Below are 15121 nucleotides of genomic sequence, written 5' to 3'. Positions count from 1 at the left end.
GGAATATTAGATGTTAGAATAGAACATAGATCTCTCTGTACTGAATTGATGAAGTGGCCTATTCAGCTTTGTATTTTGTATCTTGGAGTGGCATGAAGAAGTATTTCCTGGGAGGCTATGGTGACTTCACATGACATGAAATTAGAAATGAGGGGAAAGTGAAACTGACATCTCTTTGGCCTTCTCAATTGCTCTTTGAGAATTAATCATCCAAGAATTTGAGAAATCATTAGCTGTTTGTATTTTTTTTTTCAGAGCCCCATGCTTTTACTAGAAGATATTCATTAATTTATTGAACAAATATTTATTAAGCACTTACTCTGTGCTAAGCATTGCTCTAGGTCCTGGGGATACAGCAATGAAGTAAATGGAAAATCCCTTCCCTCATTGGACTTGCATGCCAAAGAAAACCGATAATAATAATAAAACATTAAAGTAGCTGGTAGTGAGCCAAGGGGAAAAATAAAGCAAGGATGGGGGCATATGTGGTACGAGGAGAGGGAGATTATAGTTTTAAATTGGAAGGTCAGGCAAGGCCTTATTGAAATGGTGACTTTTGAGTGAAGACATGAAGAAGTAAGAAGTAAGCCGTGTGGCAAATGGGAGAAGTGTGTTCCAGGTTGAGAGACAGTAAATCCAAGAACTCGGATGAAGGCACAGGCCTGGTATTTTCAAGGAAGAACAACGAGGTTGACACGCAGTGAAGAGAATGGGAGCGTAGCAGATGATTATGCCTTAGGTCACCGGGCAGCCTAAGGGTATGGCATCTTGTTGGCCATTTTAAGAGCATTGGCTTTTATTCATCCATTTTATGAGATGGAGTGTTTGGAAGGTTTTAAGAAACTAAAACTTACCTGTTTTAAACAGTTCACTTGCAGCGTTGAGAAAACTCTGTATGGGGCAAGATTATAAGTAGAAGAATCAACTAAGAGGCCACTGAAATAAGCCAGGTAAGATATAATGATGGCTTAGACCAGAATATTAGCAGTGGAGGTCATGAAAAGTAGTTGAAATCTAAGAACACCTTAAAGGTAATGGGCCAACAAAATTTGCTGATTTATTGGATGACTGCATATATATTAAATTGTTTTTATATTATCATTTTGTGTCTTCTAGCCATTGACTTAACATGTTTTTGCCTTTGTTGGAGAAGCCCAAGTTTACTTTATCTATAGGTTTCCTGGTTTTGTAATTTTGATCACGTTTTCCCCCAAAGCTTTCACTTCTAGACAGAAAGCTCTGAACACTGTCTTTATATGGTGAACTTCTATCTTCACAGTCTTTCTCTTTGCCCTCTGATCCAAGTTCATTAAGGTCACCAGCAGATGACTGCTGTATTCCAGATGAGCTAGACTATGTCTTGATATACAAATCCATTTTACATCTATCCAGAAAAAAATGTATTACTCTTCACCTGCCCCAGCAAATGTTCCATATTCCCTCCTCCCTACAGTGGAATTAAGTATTTAAATATAATACTAATCAGTCAATCCCAGTACTGAATATGATTTATTTACTTAATGGATAATATGGCTGCTGCTTATACATGAGGATACCTTCAATAATTTCAATAATAGTAATTTAAAACAGTATTTAATGAGCCTAATATGTAGTGTGCTTGTTTGAATTTATTATGTACCTCAGAAAAGCCATGCTTTAATCCTGATTCAATCTTGTGGGGGCAGCTGTTTCTTTGAATTCTGATTCAATATTGTAGGAATAGAAACTTTTGATTAGATTAACTCCATGGAAAGGTGGCCTGCCCAATTGTAGGTGTGACCTTTTGATTAGATGGAGATGTGACTCCACCTATTCAAGGTAGGTATTTATTAGTTTACTGGAGTCCTTTAAAAGAGGAAACATTTTGGAGAGAGAGCTCAGAGCAGAGTCAGTGTAGACATTTGGAGATTGAGACAGAAATTGCCCAAGTGCTAAGCAAGGACTCACAGAAATCACCAGAACCTGAAGAGAAGAAATCTCTGGCCCTGGCAGATGCTAAAGCAAAGAGATGAAATGCAGAAATTTGTCCTGGAGAAGTTAAGTGAAGTCTCACAGATGCTTAGAGAGGAAACCACTGGCATCAGAAGCTGGAAGCAACAGAACCGCGAACAAAGACCAACAGACGCCAGCCATGTGCCTTCCCAGATCACCCTTCCTTGAACCACAGTGTCTTTCTCTGGATGCTCTAGTTAGAACATATTTATGGCCTTAGAAATGCAAACTTGTAACTTATTAAATCCCCCTTTTAAAAGCCATTTCATTTCTGGTTTAATGCATTCCAAAAGCTTAACAACCTAATACATGTAGCAAGAAACTGTTTTGAGTACATCGTACTTATTTTTCCATCCATCTTCACAGCCATTCTCTGAAGTTAGCATTAAGGGAGAAACTGAGCTTCAGAGAGATTAGGTACCTTTCCTAAGGTCAGACAGCTAGTAAATTTCAGCTCTGGAACCTGAACTGAACCCAATTCTATAACCACTACACTTCCTCTTTCATATTTGTCCTCCTTGAAGTTATTTTTTATTATGATTGGATGAGAGTTATCTTCTACATTGCATGCATCACCTGGAGTTGAGTTTAGGACAATGAAAATCTAAAGGCACTGTGCTTGGGATGTGCATGAATGTGGGATTTCTGCCCAAATGATACACACACTTTCTAATGAAAATTTGAATATCATCTGTTTCTTCTTGCTCACTACTGCTTGGATGCTAATTTGAGCCCAAATGATCAAACTCTCAGTCCAAGCGATATGCCATTCCCATCTTTTCTGATTCTGACCATCGTATATATCACCATCACTGTATTACTTAAAACAGCCCTTTCCTTTCATTCTTTTTTTCTGCTTAATATCATCTGTGGATTCTCTATTTCTCTTAAGTTGCTAGAACTCATTACACTAGTTTTTTGATGAATTACAAAAGCGGAGTTAATTCATTATTCTGAAAATTTTGCATAATACCCCAACTAGAAAACTCAAGCAATGGTTTCTAAGTACTATTGGATGCAAAATTTAAAATTTCTCTTTAGGATGTTTTTAGATAAAAACAAAATAAAACAAACACCCACTCTACCACTCCCTCTGGGAGAAATGATCTTTTCCACAGATAGGCGTCTATGTAAAATTTTCAAGATACTGCTGCATCTTTTTCATTATTAAAAAAATGTTTCTTGTGAAGATGTTCAAGGCAGATGTCCTTCAGTCAACCAATACTGAATATTCTCAACAGAGGCAAGCAGTGAGCATTGGAATAAGAGAATTTAGTTAAAAAGAGTAGGGAAAAAAGGTAAAATTCTGTATTGTTTTGAAGATGGCTCTGTTAGAATTAACATTTTATTTGCACAATTGTGAAAAGAGAAAAAGGTATTTTTTCTAAATTCCAGACTAGTTTATTTTATAAAGATAAAATATTTTTATCTAAATATTATAAGTCAAAGCAGACTAAATATTATAAAGTAGACAAATAAGTTACATTTAATTGATCAAATATGTACAAATAAATATAATTTACCACAACAGACTAGTAAAATAGTCATCATAGTCTTTAGATTAACAATATATAACACTGTTACTTTAAAAGCCAAGTGTCCCAAGATAATAGTCTTATAAATGTACTAGCTGGAGTTTAATTTCATAATGGCGAGACACAGATTAAGTATATAATAGATGAGAAAGGACTTTGAACCCAACCTACCTATTAATTATATACTTACTCATCTTGAGGTATCAGAGTGGCATATATTCTCCAGTCTTCTTTTTCTCATTTTTATAACAAGATGTTAAAAACTAGCTCAATACTCTGTATTCTCAAAGTATTTTGGTTAATAATTCAGTTTTTGCATTTTCTGAAAACTTCTGTTATTGAAATCAATTATCTCTACTTTCAATTCAATTAAAGTAAAATATTTGGATCTTGTTTTCAATTACCGCAGCAGCTCTAGCTTTTCTGTATCAGGCAGAGTAAGATGCAGAGCAGAGAATGAGGATCTTGTAAACAAATGACCTGGGGTTGAGTCTTTGCTTCTCGACCTCTCTATAACTTACTACTTGTTTAATCTTTGCCTCTTTTTCACTTCTAAGATAATTAGATAATAATAAGATAATTCATATTGGGATAATTTGCATAGTTGAAAGTGCTATACAAATGGCAACAACTCAAGGAAATTTGGCTTGTAAAATTGAGAATGTTACTCTAAGTCTGTGTACTATGGCCTGGGTCATCTTGCCTGCTGCCTAAGTTTAATAACAAAGTTTTATCGGAATTGAGCCGTGCCCATTCATATATGTACTGCTTTGTATGTAGGTGTCTTTGCATTATAAAGGCAGAATAGAGTAGGTAGAGGTTGTTTGGCCTATAGATGCTAGAACATCTACCATCTGACCCTTTACAGAACAAGTTTGCTGATCCCTCTAAACCACTATAAGGATCACCATAAAGTCAATACTGGGCATTTCCTTTGCAAATCATCTGAAGATTTCACAAGTTGGAAATAGAGATTCATATTTGAGAGAAGTTCTGGTCCTGTTTCTATAAAAATAACGAGGAAATAAAGGTAAAATAACAACAACCAATAGCAAAGAGCTTCAGCCCCAAACACTACAAGAGACTAGAACTGGTATGTGGCCAGAGGCAGAGGAACTCAACACCCGATAAGTTTGGGGCTTGTCATTAAATTTGGCGTCGCTGATTTTTCAAGTGGTGCAAAATGCAAAAAAGTGTTTTCTTCCATGATGATATATATGGGCTTTTTGCCTGAAATGCATGGCAGATATTAAGTTACCTTCTGCACAAACTTGTCCCCGAGAGAAGAAGCAAATACTCTTTCATTGCCTTACTATCCTGAGAATAGGAAATAAGCAGATGCACATAAGGGTAAGGGACCCGTTTCATTAGATTTAAATCTGTTCTTTTCTGTCATGTGAAATGCTTTTAATAATGCTTGGCACACACAAAGCACCATAGTGCAATTTGCTGTTTTTATTATTACTATTATTATTATTATTATTACTATTCCAGAACTAAGCTTTTGTCAGTAGCCATTTGTTCCTGTGCTGACATGTCAAGTTGTGTTCCTAAGTGAGAGAAGGCCCATATTTTTAGCGAGAGAAAAAAATGATTCTCCTATCAATTGATATGGTTATTCTGGTTTGATAAAATGAATATCCACAGAGTTTATATTGTTTACCTAGTACTGTGCCTGAGTGCTGATGATTAAAAAAAGGTGACACTATCCCTGCTCTCCAATAATTTGCAATCTAGTAGAAGATAAAATATGCATACAGGAAACAATTAGAGACCAATTCAGCAGCAGTATCATTCTCCTTATCTTGTCATCTGCCTTCTAGGTGTTGGTCACTTACTCTTGCCAGATTCTACACATGCTGTTTTACATACATCCTTACACACCAATCCTGCCATGAGCAGCTATTAATCCTGCTTAACATGCAAAGAAATCGTATCTCAGAGAAGTTACTTGACTTGCCTAAAGTCATGCACACAGTAATACTCTGTGTGCAGCCATTAAAAAAAAAAAGAGTAAAAAATTCTTCCTCACCAGATGTCTCCACAATATTTTAAATAAGAGCATTAATTTTGGTTTAAGGCTGGTTGCTATTCATTTGGGTGGGTATGAGGAATATTGGAGAATGTCAATGATTTGTCATTTTTCCCTTTATACTGGCTTGTTAAACTGAATACAGTCAAGTTCAAAATAAATGATACAAATTAAGAATATAGGCTACATGCTTTGGAAGTTAGAAATAAGAACATTCAAGGTAGAAAAAATTAGTGGGAAGGCTTTGTGGAGATTTCAGTGGTATTTTTTCATGATTATTTTAATTCAGAGCCATTGCTTTTTTTTAAATATATATTCAAAGACCTGCTCTTGAAGATCAGACATACATTTAAATATACCCTAACGAGCCTGTAAAATGTCACCCTGTTGTCCCATGTGGGTTCATTTTGCTTTATGCAATAGAAGCATTTTTAAAATAAATTGAAACATGATCTCTTGGCATGTAGTGGTTGCTTAATAAATACTAACTAATAAAAAGAATGAATACATTTACACTGAACTTAAATTGTAATTTCAAAGCTGCTTTATTTTCATTTCTGATTCATATTTAATTGGTTGTGGCCTTGCCATTCCAACTTTATTTCTGTCCCAGTGGACTCCGTAGCAAGTATTATTAAGTGAAGACACATTTACATATCTGAGATACCCCTCTTCAAGGCACTCCGGAGTACATCCTTGTGAAAACCAAATACTCTTGTAATGGAAAATAACAACAACCAAACAACGAAACAAAAAACACCTCGATGTATTGTTTTTATCTTCAGTGTTTTTATATATTTTGTTCTTTTAAAAGATGTTTTCCAGCATATTAGAGGTAGGATTCAGCAGGCCTACTGTGAAGGTGGGGGAAAATAGAAAAGCTTATGTGTGTGTGTGTGTGTATGTGTGTATGTGCACGCCTGGGACACAATGCTCCCAGCTGTAAAAGTTGTGTGCCTGGAGAGGACATGAGACTTTAAGTTATCTACAATAACTTTTATAATTTTATTGAAGATTTGATTTTTTTTAATGGAAGCAAAATACCTTTAATCATTCATTTAGTCCAGTGCTTCTCCACATATGCTTCAAGATCCACTTGCATGAGGATTACTGTGACATCTATTAAAATGCAGCTTTTTTTTTCTTTTTTCAAAAAAAATTTATTGTGGTAACATATACAGAACATAGAATTTGCCATTTGACCATTTTTAAGTGTACAACTCAGTGGGATTAATTACATTTACATTGTTGTGTCACTATCACCATCATCTATTATCAAACTTTTTTATCACCCAGAAGCGAAAATCTGTGCCCATTAATCAATAACTCCCCATTCTCCTGTGTCTCACAGATCCTGGTAACCTCTAATCTATTTCTTTCTCTGTGAATTCGCTTATTCTACCTATTTCATGTAAACAGAATGTGCTGGTTTGAAACTGTTATGTACCCCAGAAAAAATATGGTCTTTGCTGTTGTTGTCTTATTTTAAAAATATATATTTTTACTGAGAAATGTTCATACACATACAGCCCATTCACTGTATATAATCAATGGCTCACAATATCATCACATAGTTATATATTCACAACCATGATCATTTTTAGAACATTTGCATCACTTCAGAAAAAGAAATAAAAAGAAAAATAAAAAACTAATATATCACATACCGCTTATCTCTCTCTCTCTCTCATTGATCACTAGTATTTCAATCTACCTGTTTTTTTTTACCGCTTAACACCCCTATTATTTATCTATTTATTTTTCTTTATTTTTTTTTGCTCATTTGCCCATATCATGGATAAAAGGAGCATCAGACACAAGGTTTTCACAAATGAATGATCACATGTGCAGCTTTTAAGGCCCCATTTCAGATATATAGAGTCAAAATATCTAAAGGTCAGGCTCTAAATCATGCATTGTTAATAAGTACATCCAGATATTTTTAAACACATTAAGTGCCAGAATCATTTTTTCAATCTTAGAGAAGATTTCATCATAAGATTAGCCAGACTCATTGAATTCTGTGAAACTGAAATTTGAGTAACATATTTACTAATGTGTAATCTACATTATTCAAACAAAAATCCATATGTACAGACATCACAAATCCTTTCCAAATAAATGTTTGATAATTTAAAATAGAATATGGGATAATCAGTGAAGAATTAATAGTTTAATTGGAGTGGTGATGTGATAATTAGCATTTATCTCTGAAATTTAAAATATTGTGAAGTTTGAATTTGTACAATTTTAATATTGCAGAAGGGAAAGGCAATAAGAAGTTTAATTTTGACAAGCGATGTTATTAGTAGTCCTAATTCCTGTACAAATTGTGATTTTCTTTTCAAAATTTCTTACTATTTAGAATCAGGCATATTTGCTTTTACTTAATATCTTCATGATTATTATGCAGAATTTTTAAGAATTAAAATGGATGTAGTACTACAAATAAGATCATGGGGTCAGAGTCAGAATGCAGTGTTTTCCCTTATAAGTCCTGTCTTTGGTGACTAGATACAGTTTCATTGATACTCAGGATAATTTTTGGCAACCTCTAAAAAATCAAAAGAGATGATGATTCTTTGTGTTTATATTAATTGCTATAAGCATTGAGCGCTTACATTTCATCAGGCCTTCTGGTTTGCATATTCTGTCATTTATGTATTTTTTTTCCAGTAAATTCTCAAAATCAGCTTCCAAGTGGGCATTATTACTCAGATTTTGCAGATGAAGAGATGGCTATTTAGAGAGGTTAAATATCTTGTCTGATGTTATACAGCTGTTGGAGGCAGAGCTGGGAAGTGAACTTGGTCTGACTTGAGAGACAGGGAGTTAAAAAAACATCATGCCATATCTGCAAACTTATTCAAAATTTGGTAAGAAAGGTGGTGGCATGACACTTTTTTTTTTTAAAAGCAAAAAGTTTATTCTCCCACTGCTGAATCCCTGTGCCTACTCTTTTCACCTCCTTGACCTATGGAGTCATCTGTCCCATGGTCTCATCAGTTGACCTGGAGAATTTGCCATGTTTGACTTGCAAATTTGATATCTAAAATGCCTGGGTTTACAGCCATGCAAGAGTTCATCTAGAGTTATTTTAAAGGAGATCTTAAGGCTAGGGCACTGGTATTCATCAAGTCAAACTTAGTAGACAATGTTATTGTCAGGTCTGAGGTAGATTCTGGAAGCTGTCTATGTTAAAAAGTTCCTAAATCGTGAATGGCTGAGCTTCATCAGAAGTGACATAATGTTTGGGGCACTGAGCCTAGTTTCTATGTCATTCATGCCTTGGACACACTCTGTGTTCTATTTCCTGTCACAAAATTGAGAGGAAATAAAATCTCTTTCTCAGGAGTGGAGTTTTAAACTAAGTGTCTGAGGAATAATCCTGACATTTTTCCAATTGGAATGAAAACTGACTGAACTCCAAGGGAATCAGAAGCCAATTTGAGAAAGGAAGGTTAGAAGAGAGCAGCAGAGAAAGTCATGATTTCCGAGATGAAAAGGGTCAGGATAGGTAAACTTGGAGTATTTCTGTGCTCTGATGAAAACCAGCTGAATGTGTAAACTGGAATGGGGTTTATGACATGTACAATTTACATTAATATAATCAACTAATTCAGTGAAGAACGATAGGTACAATAATAACCACTGAGTGAGCAAATGGAAACAAAGAACATAATGTTTGAAAGGGAATTAAACAAAAATAAACAACTTCAAGAAAAGACTTGAGGACAGATTTTTCTAAATTATGGCAATGGGCAAAAGTGAGTCGAAGCTTCTAATGGTCTAGGATACAAAATATTGTAAGATTTGAGCATCATCAGAAATTGTATATTGATGACCTTCTACCACCAGGCAATCATTAGCCCAAGACATCAACTTCTTCTGGGACCCATTTTTCTTCATCAGCAAATTCCTTGCACTGAAACTCAGCAATGACAAGGTATGTTCTTTGGAGGACATTTTGGAAAATCATTCCAGATTTTTCCTTGCTTTAGACAGACACATATCTACTAGGTTCTTTGATTAGGTGGCAACTTAAGGTTAAGGACCACAGTTTATGCAAAGAGAAGACATGTGTGTTCTGGAGATCCAGCAGAATTATATATATTAGAGCTCCTTTAAACAGAAGCTGCCATTTCCTTTTACTGCCCAAGGAACTTGACCTGGAGAAACAGGGTTAATTTAACTGGAAGTTTTCTAGGGAAGAATCAAGGGTGATTTGTTTTTCTGGATTTATCTCAGTGTGATTTTTTGGGCCAATATTATCTTCACTTGAAAGTGAATTTGCAAAGTCATGCATGTAAAATTGGTTATGCATGGAGGGAAAAAAGTCTATTTTCTTTTTAAATATCTGTAGCTTGTACTATAAATAGTATTTGTACTTTCTAGAAAGCTTTGCTAAAGTGATAAAATGAAACCATCCTTTATTATTTGTTTTAATTCTGTATTGATACTAGGTTGAAAAGATAGTATTTGATGCTGGTGGAAAGAAATTATTATGCTAAGTTGGAGAATTTGCCATTTGAAATAGCCCAGGATAATATAAGTGCAACATATTTCACACAAAGATAATGTAAGTGTGCGTAAGGTCTCATGGATGATTAAACACACGTTTTTCTACATTCTCTCTCAAAATTCCAGCAAAATTAAAGGGATTTTTCAAATCCATAAGCATAGGAGTGAAAAGTAGAAGAAGAGGCAATAGTAGATAATGAATTTTGGGGATATGGAGAGAGGATTAAGGACTGAGTCTAATTCAGGCAAGGTGAGAAAGGTGCAAACTAAGCATCTGCAAAGAGGATCCTGAAGAAAGGGGATTAAATTCACTCTGTGGAACTCCAGAAAGATGACACCAATCATCCTGAGTGCTACGAAAGAGGACGGAAATGCACACAAAGGGTCTGTCTGTATGTTGAGCAGTTATCCATGGCTGGATATTCAATTTCTCTAGAAATCAAACTAGAAGTCTCTGATTTCAGGAACTGCAGACCTAGATGAGGGTTAGGTCAGTTTCAGTGCTGGAAACAGGATGATGGGTTGACATCTGCATATTAAAAGGTGAGGTTGTCATCTCTCTATCTTCTCTTCTAGAATCCCCAGGTTGAGGAGGATACCCCTGATACCTTCCATCCCCAGGTGGGAGGCTGCAGAGCATTTCTCTGAAAAACAAGTATGGCCCTAAAGGCAAAAACTAATCTCTAAATCCAGAGCTTGGTGGGACCTCCAAAAAAATAGATCAATGATTTATCACTCAAGTATGCTATAATAAATTTCAAAAGTTAACAAGCCCACCCTCATGTACAGAACATCCAACGAGTGTTTGAAGTACCTTCCTATTGAAAGTGTAGAAATGTACACCAAGGTCAACAGATAATGGAGAAGAACTTCTGACATGAAAGAGAAAAGACCAAGACAATCTATAAAATGGAACTCATGGGAAATAAAAACAATGAAAAAAGTAGAACACTTCGAAAAACCTGTTCCAGTTTTATTTCAGAGAAATAACCAAAGTTATATCAAAAAAGAAAAAAACAGGATGCTAAAAATAAACAATAAAAGAAAAGGAAAGAGATTTTAGCTATGTAACAACATAAACTATCAATAGGTTGCTTAAGATAAGGTTGAGGACATACCTCAGGAACTGGAATAAAGAGATGGAGATGGACAAGAGAAGAGAGGGAGGAGAAAAAAACAACTCTAAGGTTTATGAAGATCAATTATGGAGCTGAGAGAGAGAAAGAGAGAGAGAGAGAGAGAGAGAGAGAGAGAGAGAGAGAGAGAGAGAGAGAGAGAGAATGAGAATAGAAGGAAGGAAATTATAAAAGAAATAATACAAAGACAGCTTTCACTATATATTTTTTTTTACAACAAAGCAGTTTATTTGTGATCAGTGTTTGAGACTCTATACATCCTTCACAAATTTAACTTTACATAATCTGATACTTCTCTTAAAACTTAAACTTTGAACTTCTAGACTTTTATTTCCTTAGAACAGAAGGGCTGGTATAAGTAATTTTCCAGAAATGAGGTACCGTTTCACATAACTGGTTTCTTTTTGTTTTGTTTTGTTTTCAAGTTTTAGAGAACTAAATTTGCATTTGTTAAAATGAAAAAGTAGGAAAGATGTTCTTTACAAATAATTTTGATCAAGTATGTGTTCAAAGTAAGCAGGATAAAAAGGCTTTTTTTCTAACATTCTGTATTATACTGTATAGTTGTTCAATTCACTATTTTTAAAGACATAGTTTCTATGTTAAAATAGACTGCGATGTGCCCAAAACAATGACCAGAAATAAATCTATGAGGATGAGTGTATTAGTTAGGGTTCTCTAGAGAAACAGAACCAACAGGGAACACTTGCAAATATAAAATTTATGAAAGTGTCTCACGTGACCGTAGGAACGCAGAGTCCAAAATCCACAGGGCAGGCTGCGAAGCCGATGACTCCAATGGATGGCCTGGACGAACTCCACAGGAGAGGCTCACCAGCCAAAGCAGGAATGCAACCTGTCTCCTCTGAGTCCTCCTTAAAAGGCTTCCCATGATTGGATTTAGCATCATTAATTGCAGAAGACACTCCCCTTTGGCTGATTACAAATGGAATCAGCTGTGGATGTAGCTGACGTGATCATGACCTAATCCTATGAAATGTCCTCATTGCAACAGACAGGCCAGCGCTTGCCCAATCAGATGAACAGGTACCATAACTTGGCCAAGTTGACACCTGTCCCTAACCATGACAATGAGTATATTATTTAGGGTACCATTTTGCCTGTTATTGCAGAGATCAAAGTAGTAATGACTAAAACAAGTGAAAGTGTATTTCTCTCTCATACAGCAATTCAAATACAAGTATGCATGATTGCTTCATGGTAATAAGCACCCAAGTTCCTTCTATCTTGTTGCCCTGTCATCCTTAAAATGTGGCTTTCTCTATTGATTTAAGATGGCTGCTGTAGCTGCCACCATCTTGTCCATGCTATAGTCACCAACTAGGGGAGAAAGGGGAAGTGAGGCCATTTCTCTTTCTTCTCAGGGCCCACTCTGGATGCTACACTTCAGTGTTGCTCGCACCCTGCTGGCCTGAGGTTGGTCTCCTGGTAATCCCAGCTATGTGACAAGCTGGGGATTGCAGCCTTTACTTTGAACTATCATGTTCATAGTTAATTCTTAGCACTTCTACTACTAAAGGAGGAAGGAAGGACTGGAGGTTGGAGATGGAGGAACAGACAATCAGCAACTTCTGCCACACCCAGAGATAAAGAACCTAGACATTTACACAGGGAAACAAACCAAAACACAAGTAGTTACACTTAAAGAAAATGGAAAACAGTAGCATTTGATTCCTCAATAACAACACTTAATGTTAGAAAACATTAAGAGAAATCCATTTAATACAAGGAAGGAAACAAATTTTTACTCTATGTAAAGGAACATAAAAAAATAATAAAGTATGTGTTGAAATAAGAGACATTTTCAAATCTGCGAATTCTCAAAAACAAATTGTCTTTTCATATATTTTTTCTTGTGAATGTAAGTAAAGACTAAAGGCTGTGCTTCTCCATAGTAATGGTCTATATAACAAGTGATGAAGTCACAGGATTTAGAAAATAGGAAATCCAACACAGGAGAATTACAAAGTGAAATATTATCTGAACAGCAAGCCTATGGAATATTGAGCCCAGATTGAAGCAGGTCTGAGCATAGGATTTAAAAAAAAATTTTTTTTTGAGAAATCTTCACACACATACAGTCCATACATGGTGTACAATCAGTGGCTCACATTTTCATCGCATAATTGTGTATTAAACACCATGACTATTTTTAGAACATTTGCATCACTGCAGAAAAAGAAATTAAAAAAAGGAAAAAAAAACTCATACATTCTATACCCCTTATCCCTCCCTCTTATTGACCACAATTATTTCAATCTACCTGATTTTTGACCCTTTACCCCCCCCTATTATTTGTAATTTTTTTAATCTGTATTTTCTTGCTCATCTTTCTATACCCTGGATAAAAGTAGCATCAGACCCAAGGTTTTCATAATCATACAGTCACATTGTTAAAGCCATATCATTATACAATCATCATCAGACATCAAGGTTACTGGAACGTAACGCAACAGTTTCAGGTACTTCCCTCCAGCTACTCCAATACACAATAAACTGAAAAGGGATATCTATATAATGCATAAGAATAACCTCTAGGATAACTTCTCAACTCTGTTTGAAATCTGTCAGCCACTAAGACTTTATTTTGTCTCATTTTACTCTCCCCACTTTTGGTCAAGAAGGCTTTCTCAATCCCATGATGCCAGGTCCTGGCTCATCCTGGGAGTTTTGTCCATGTTGCCAGGGAGATTTATTCCCTACCTGGGAATCATGTTCCAGGCCGGGGGGAGGGCAGTGAGTTCACCTGCTGAGTCGGCTTAGCCAGAGAGGCCACATCTGAGCAACAAAAGAGGTTCTCTGGGGGTGACCATTAGGCCCCACTTATAATTATAAGTGGGTTTAGCTTCTCCTTTGCAAGAATAAATTGCATAGGGGCAAAACCCAAGTCAAGGGCTCAGAGTATTGATTTGGTTGTCCTCACTGCTGGTGAGAATATCAGGAATTCTTCAAATGAGGAAGTTGAATATTTCCTCCTTTCTCCCCAGTTTCCCAGGGGGGCTTTGCAAATACTTCTTTATTCACTGCTCAGATTACTCTGGGATATATTGGGGCATCACACTAAACTGAACAAACCAAAAAGATCTCATTACCTATTTAAGATTCTATGTACTTATGGTGTTCAACTAAACTGACCATATTAGTTAAATTAGGTAATGTGCCACCCAAAATATAAATTTTGCACTAAATATACACCTCTCCCTTTGGTCTCACACAGAAGTTGAAGTTAGAAAATATGGTCCTATCATCCTTTACCCAGAATTCTGATTTATCTTAGTCCTATCCAAATAGGCTTCATTCGTATCTCTAATCAAAGTCTGATCACATTTGTAACTCTTTTAACATTTGCTGTATGGGCTAACGCTGACTTTCATAGCTTCAGAGCTCTAACTCTGAGTCTCAGGTGTCATAAAAATGCCTGAAGTTTCTGGGAGAGACCAGTTTATAAACAAACAACTCAGTATCTCAGAATTTAGAAATAACAGCTACAACTACTGAATATACGTGACTGCTGTAAGAGTTTATAATCTAGGATCCTTTATGATACACCCCAACCTAATACCCCATGCTCTTGACTTCAATTCACTGTTTGTACATTATAGTTAGTCCATGTGAGTGAGACATGACAATATTTGTCTTTTTGTTTCTACCATTTCATTCAACATATAATCCTTAAATTTCATTCACCTAATTGTATGCTTTACTTTATTCATTCTTTGCAGCCCTCAGTAGTCCATTGTATGTATACACTACAGTTCCCCCTTCCTTCCCTATTCTTCCTTTCCTCATAAAGGGAGATACCCTTCTGCCACCTCAATTATTGGGAATCCAGAACACTACTGCCATAAACACCACTATGCAAATGTCCATTCATGTCCCCACTC

The sequence above is a fragment of the Tamandua tetradactyla genome, chromosome 11, assembly GCF_023851605.1.
Source record: "Tamandua tetradactyla isolate mTamTet1 chromosome 11, mTamTet1.pri, whole genome shotgun sequence".
NCBI classification, from domain to species: Eukaryota; Metazoa; Chordata; class Mammalia; order Pilosa; family Myrmecophagidae; genus Tamandua; species Tamandua tetradactyla.
The sequence above is the reverse complement of the archived record's forward strand: the minus strand, read 5'-3'. Positions refer to the sequence as shown.